General features: G+C 40.4%; 1 non-coding gene across 1 annotated transcript; it reads left to right on the top strand.

Moving 5' to 3' along the window:
* The first annotated feature begins 4,426 nt into the window (after positions 1 to 4,426).
* TRNAE-UUC (transfer RNA glutamic acid (anticodon UUC)) lies at positions 4,427 to 4,498 on the top strand. Its single transcript has one exon. It is a non-coding gene; the product is annotated as a tRNA-Glu (tRNA).
* Positions 4,499 to 6,852: the final 2,354 nt, after the last annotated feature.

Genomic DNA, 6,852 nt, shown 5'->3' with positions numbered 1-6,852 from the left:
AAGTCTGAATACAGGTAGACCATCATCTTTGAGCAACACTGAGGAAATTCATGAAGTTATATTGTACTTAATTTTTAAAGACTTTTCATTTCTTCCAAACTTGAAGCAGCCCTAAAACCAACATCTCTATAACCAATATTTAGATTGTTTTGGTAACTGCCATTTGCCTAATGACTCCTGTTTCCTGTTCCGTCTCCCCGCTCCCCCTGAAATCAGTGGCATGTCTGAAATATGTCAGACTGGTATGTCTAATAACATATAATAAGATATGTCTGTTTTTCCTAGTAACTTTAGCTGAGCTAATAAAAGGTACTACTTTTCTCCACAAACTTTGTTGTATTCAACTATAATGATTAAAACATGTAGCTGTGGCGGAAGAAACGTGTAGATTTTTTTTTTTTTTAACATATGTATATGTATTTATGACATTCTTCTGATTATTATATTCAAAATTAACTATTCTGTGCAGTAACAGTTACATAATTCAAATGCTCAGGTGACTCTATTTCTTAAAACCCCCCATCTGTAACATTATGGAAATCCATGCAATTAATGTTTTTAAAGGTGCATTGCATTTAAAATCATCTTCATTAATAGCCCAGTTTCATTCCGACTGCCTTTCATGTTTTGCAAGTATGATTAATGCTTCTGCCCACTAGAAAGACTTCTCATAATCATTCATTGCAATTAATTTGAAATGCAAAGATTCAGTTATACAGGAAGACAGAATGAAGAATTTCACCATACTGGTAAATACTCTCAGATAATGGATTTTGAATATTGGAGTTTCTATATTGCGTATAGATCATTTTGGACTGCGGAACGTTACATTTCTTCCCTGCAGAACTGGTTATTCAGATACAGTGACTCCTGATTCTTGCAACCAAACCGCCTTAGAAAGATGTGTCAACGTCAGTAGTGCATAAAGCCATCTATTACAACATCAACTGCTATAAGGAGGAATCTGAGGGCTGCCCAGCCTGTGGCATGTAGTGTTGTGAGAAGCTTTATGGGGTTTCAGAGCTTTAAAACATACTCGGAAAACCTTTTCATTGAATAGAAGATCTTGTGGCTGTTCTTCTGACAAAGCCACATTAATTCAGAAGTAAGCTTGAGCAAAAGCAAACAAGGTCTGTGGAAAATCTTGCATACCTGGCACTTAAGGAATCTTACTTTCTTGCTTCAAAGTTTAAAAACCAAAACCAAGCCAAAACAGTATAAGATATGTTATTTTTCTTTTATATAAGTGTATGTACTAGAATTCCTCTCACTTTTGTCCTAAGCTTACCTATTTTGTGGTGAGAAGGAAACACAAATTTTAGATTAATTTGTCTCAAACATCTCCACTTAAGATATTTCTAACTTTATGGTAATTTTACTATTACTTATGTTAGATGAGTTTTCCAAAGTCTAGAGCCATCCTTCCAATAAAAAACATCTACTATGTCACTGAAACTGGAAATTGCAATCCCCTTAGTCTTAACCGCAGGTATTATGAGATAAGACAGCCACTTGCCAACCATTGTCAGACTAAGACTCTATTTTTGCAGAAACTTCAAAGCAGATATTGGCTACTGGCGAAGTACTGGGTTTGTCTTATAACAAATATTGAGGGCCTTACATCAAGTACAGCAGAATACTATAAAAGGTAATTCTGTCTCTGTGTTTTACTGATAACCCAGCTGCCATGATTTCTGGACGAGCATCAAAACTCTTTGAAAAGCTGCATTGTGTTGTCATTGTTTTGGCTTGACAGCTGGGATAGTGTCTGTATCAGGTTGAAACAGCCCCCTTTCCAGAATTCAAAATATATTCTGCGCTTTTATCTGAAGGAAAACTGCTTCTCTGCCGTATGGATGTGAAATGGTTCAGATGGGAACACTCAGGGAATGTGGGAGACTCAGGGGAGTCATGACTCCTTAGAGAGGTACTTCTCCACACGCGTTCACACAGACATTAAGCATGCAGAGGGCTGAATGTTGTCAAAACAGGTAGTGCCAAATCTGCGTGATGCTGCTGCCAGAGCCTCCTGCCAGCACCAGCATTTTCAGTACATCTCTGTGCTCTGGTCTGTTTAGAACAAGGTTTGAAAACAGCTACAATATTTCCTTATTCTGAACAGTTTTGAAACAATTCAGCTTAAAAGGCACGATAGCTTCAAATTACTTGATTTTTTTTTTTTATAGTAACTGGGCCCTTGTAACAATTGTGGGTGCAGAGGGCTCTGTTCAGCTAAATAAAAATAGCACAATAGAAACCATTGAGACAATTTTCTTTCTTTTTTTTTTTTTTTTTTAAAGCCATTTGAGTCCTACCACTCCTGTATGTTGTAGAAGTCCTAAGAACACACTCAGCTCACAGCTTTTTTGAGGGGCATTGTTTTGTATTACATCATTAGACATTTGCTAAGAGTTTGATTTCATGGAGACATCCTAGGTCACCTAGTCAAACTTAAACCCATTGCCAGCCACACATCAGTGTCTTCACTGTTGTCCAATTACTTTTGTCATTGAAGAGTTTTAGTGACCTTTCTTTTCCAGCGGAAAGGGTACACCCTCATCCTGTCTCCACAGACTACTACATGAATCATTCTTTGAAACAGACAGTTAAATATCAGTGATTCTGCCTAAATCCTTTAAGCTCAAATCTCAGTGAATGCTTTTCTTCACTAAATAAAATTTTGTTTAAAGGATTCTCTTAATGGATTATTTTTCTTCATTTTACCATTTTTTAAAAATCCCAATAATATTTTAACTGTATGTCATGGTATGGGAAATCTGCCATTTACCCTAAATTACAGTACAAATTAGTTCATTCTGGATCAGTGAAGTTTCAAGTTTCATTGCAACAATTCTGTTAAATTTTTGAGAAATCCTGATGATTCCCTTTGAAATCTCTATATCTCTGAAAATTGTATCTTTACTTATTAAAATGATCTGCTTTGAAGTCTATTCTGTTTTATCATTGATAATTTTATTTCACAACTTTGATTCTCCCGTATCTTTTGTGTGATTTTGCTATTTCAATTATCTGGATTAACATTTTCCAACTTCATCTGGGATATTGGAAAGCGTAGTGAGCAGTGGTACCTTAGTTACTTAGAGTGTCTTATTACCTGGTGACCCATATTGCATGTGTCACATGGTGGGGAAGAAAGTTGCACAAACTCGCACTTTTTAATCTCATTAAAAAAAAAAAAGTATGAGAGGATACCCTGGTTTGTGTAGCACTCTCTACAGAGTATAATGGACCGACAGCCTGTAAACTGCATTCCCCTTTTGCTACCTGAGCCCTGCAATGTTTTCTTCCAAAAGAAGAAGCCCAAGGCTTCAAAAGCTATAAAAACTCAAGTCTCGCATGCTGGGAAACAACTGTTTCAGTATTTGGTCCTGCAGTGCATTTTGTTACTCCTTACAGCTGCTACTCAAGAAAAAGATGTTGTAATCCCAGTCCTAGGAGCACAGAAGGATAACCTGGGGACTGGAATAAATTGAATTTTTGGTCTGATTATGCTGGAAGAAAAGTTGCTGCCTGGAGAATTTCCCAGCAGGAACACATGGAGAAGCACGGTTGAGTAAATTCTGACAGGAACATAGAATAGTTTCAGAAAAATGAAAGCTAGTTGAATGAAGGTCAACGACAACAGCCAGTGGCCAGGAAAAGTTTGTCTAATGTACTCATATTGTAATGAGGTCATCCAAAACTTCATCTGAAAAGACATCAATGTACAACATATTGTCCACAAATACATTAGATATTGTGATGCAAATGAAGACAGCCTGCTCTCTGGGCCAACATTGAAATCTGGGTCAAACACAATAAAGCAGAGAAGGGGCCACACTGCAGGGACAGTGCATAAATTTTTCACGCCTCCCTTTCCTGGCTACTTGACAGTGCTTGTCAGAGCAACCTAACATATGACAACTTGTTCCTTACCAGCTCACAGGAAACCTGGCAAAAAATTTCTATGAGTGCTTCTGGAGAAAATGAACAAAAAGTGCCCTGTAGAAGAAATCTGTGCCCAACCATGGATGCACATACTCAGCACTCTTAGTATTACTAGCATCTTATAGACTTCATGGTGCTGCAACCAAAAAAAGCCATGTAGAGTGCAAGATGCTGCTATATGCCAGAATGACAGATCCCACCTCTCCCACACACTACAGAGAGCAATGTAATTGTCAAAATTAATCTCTCGGGTGTAAAATTTCTATTTCATCACACAGAGATTTATCTTCACCATAGGCCACACTGTGGACCTAGTACTGTGTAGGGCATAACAGCTGCCCACCTGGTTGGCATCCCATAGTCCAGCAAGCATCTGACCTCCAGCCATAACAGCAGTGGGATGTTCATACGCAGGCTTATCTGGTGCTCTCTAAGAGGAGTCTTTTATGGTTTGCGCAGCAAGAACAGAAGCAGCGACTCCCATATGGTCTAGCGGTTAGGATTCCTGGTTTTCACCCAGGCGGCCCGGGTTCGACTCCCGGTATGGGAAGCTTGTCCTTTCACTACCCATCATATTTCAGAAGTTGTGGCAATCTGGTGAAGTTCCCAATGACTGGAAAAGGAGAAACACAGCCCCAATCTTTAAAAAGGGGAAAAAAGAAGACCCAGGGAACTACAGGCCAGTCAGTCTCACCTCTGTGCCCGGCAAGATCATGGAGCATCCTCCTGGCGACTATGCTAAGGCACATAAAAAATAAGGAGGTGATTGGTGACAGCCAACATGGCTTCACTAAGGGCAAATCCTGCCTGACTAATTTGGTGGCTTTCTATGATGAGGTTACAGCATTGATGGATAGGGGAAGAGCAACTGACATCATCTGCCTGGATTTATCCAAAGCATTTGATACTGTCTCACATGACATCCTTGTCTCTAAACTGGAAAGACATGGTTTTGATGGATGGACCACTCAATGGATAACGATTTGGCTGGATGGTCGCACTCAAAGAGCTGTGGTCAACGGTTCAATGTCCATGTGAAGGCCTGTGATGAGTGGTGTTCCTCAAGGGTCAGTACTGGGGCCAGTGCTATTTAACATCTTTGTTGGTGACTTGAACGGTGGGATCGAGTGCACCCTCAGCAAGTTTGCAGATGACACCAAGTTGTGTGGTGTTGTGAACACGCTGGAGGGAAGGGATGCCATCCAGAGGGACCTTGACAGGCTGGAGATGGGCCTGTGAGAACCTCATGAAGTTCAACAAGGCCAAGTGCAAGGTCCTGCATGTGAGTTGGGGAAATCCCAAGCACAAGTACAGGCTGGGCGGAGAATGGATTGAGAGTAGCCCTGAGGAAAAGGACTTGGGAGTGCTGGTGGATGAGAAGCTCAACATGAGCCAGCAATGTGCACTGACAGCCCAGAAAGCAAATCGTATCCTGGGATGTATCAAAAGAAGTGTGGCCAGCAGGTTGAGGGAAGTGATTCTGCCTCTCTACTCAGCTCTTGTGAGACCCCACCAGGAAAACTGTGTTCAGCTCTGGAGTCCCCAACACAAGAAGGACATGGAGCTGCTGGAACGAGTCCAGAGGAGGGCCACGAAGATGACCCGAGGGCTGGAACACCTCTGCTATGAAGACAGGCTGAGAGAGTTGGGGCTGTTCAGCCTGGAGAAGGGAAGGCTCCGGGGTGATCTTATAGCAGCTTTGCAGTACCTAAAGGGGGCCTACAGGAAAGCTGGAGAGGGACTTTTTACAAGGGTGTGTAGTAATAGGACAAGGTGCAATGGATTTAAACTGAAAGAGGGCGAATAGATATAAGGAAGAAATTTTTTACATTGAGGGTGGTGAGGCAGTGGAACAGGTTGCCCAGAGAAGTTGTGGATGCCCCATCCCTGGAAGTGTTCAAGGCCAGGTTGGATGAAGCTTTGGGCAACCTGGTGTAGTGGAGGATTTCTCTGCCCATGGCAGGGGGGTTGGAACTAGGTGATCTTTGAGGTCCCTTCCAACCCTAACCATTCTATGATTCTATGATTCTAAATAATGGGAAAAATTATCTCAGAAGACATGGTAGCAGCAGTAAGATAATGTTTCCAGAGTATCAGTTTTCTGTAATAATTTCTGATGTAGTGACATAACAAGGTATACAAGTGGGCAACTGTCGAACAATGTAAAGAGACTTCCATCATGTGATTGCAATGGCCATCATAATTAACTTGTGTGGAAACATGCACAATTTAGCAATGATCAATTCAGCCCACTGGCTTGCTTTAAAACAGAAAGGAATACTGAAGTGTAAACATATCCTACAGCAATCAGTCTATTTCTCGTCTTATTTTCCAGTGGCTGTTAACAAATTTAAAAGATGTAGTAAGCAACTTTGTCTCCAAGCCAAAGGTCAAGAACCGCTAGTCTAGATTTTCATTTGTAAATTTCCTTAATTTTATGCATTTCTTGAAATACTCCCTATAGAACACATTTCACACAATTAGCACTATATATCTCTCTTTCACACTTTATCTGAAAAACGAATAAATAAAGAAATCATTCAGGACAAAATACATTTTTCAAATATATTCTCAGCTAGAATTCCAAATGGTATTTTGTTCTTGGCATATTCCTATTATATCTGCCACTGGATGCCTAGCAGATACTTCTGAAATGGTCAGGGTGGCATGAGGAGAAAGAATGCATTTTTAAGTGGGTTTTCACTGAAGCCAAAATATTTCCTTCTAATTTTAACATTGCATTGTAAAAGGAATATTTTCTGTTAATCACCATGGCACCACAGGCTGAGATCATACTTATTCTCTCCAGACCTTGTCTTGCCAAGGACCTGCTGCCTTGTGTCAGACTCTCTACATTGCTGACTTTCCATGGGTCAAGACATATAGCTGGAACAGGAGTAAGGA

Source organism: Tauraco erythrolophus, chromosome 3 (assembly GCF_009769465.1).
Source record: "Tauraco erythrolophus isolate bTauEry1 chromosome 3, bTauEry1.pri, whole genome shotgun sequence".
In the NCBI taxonomy this organism is placed as follows: domain Eukaryota; kingdom Metazoa; phylum Chordata; class Aves; order Musophagiformes; family Musophagidae; genus Tauraco; species Tauraco erythrolophus.
Note: the sequence above shows the minus strand (reverse complement) of the source record. Positions and strands in the feature narration are given on the sequence as shown.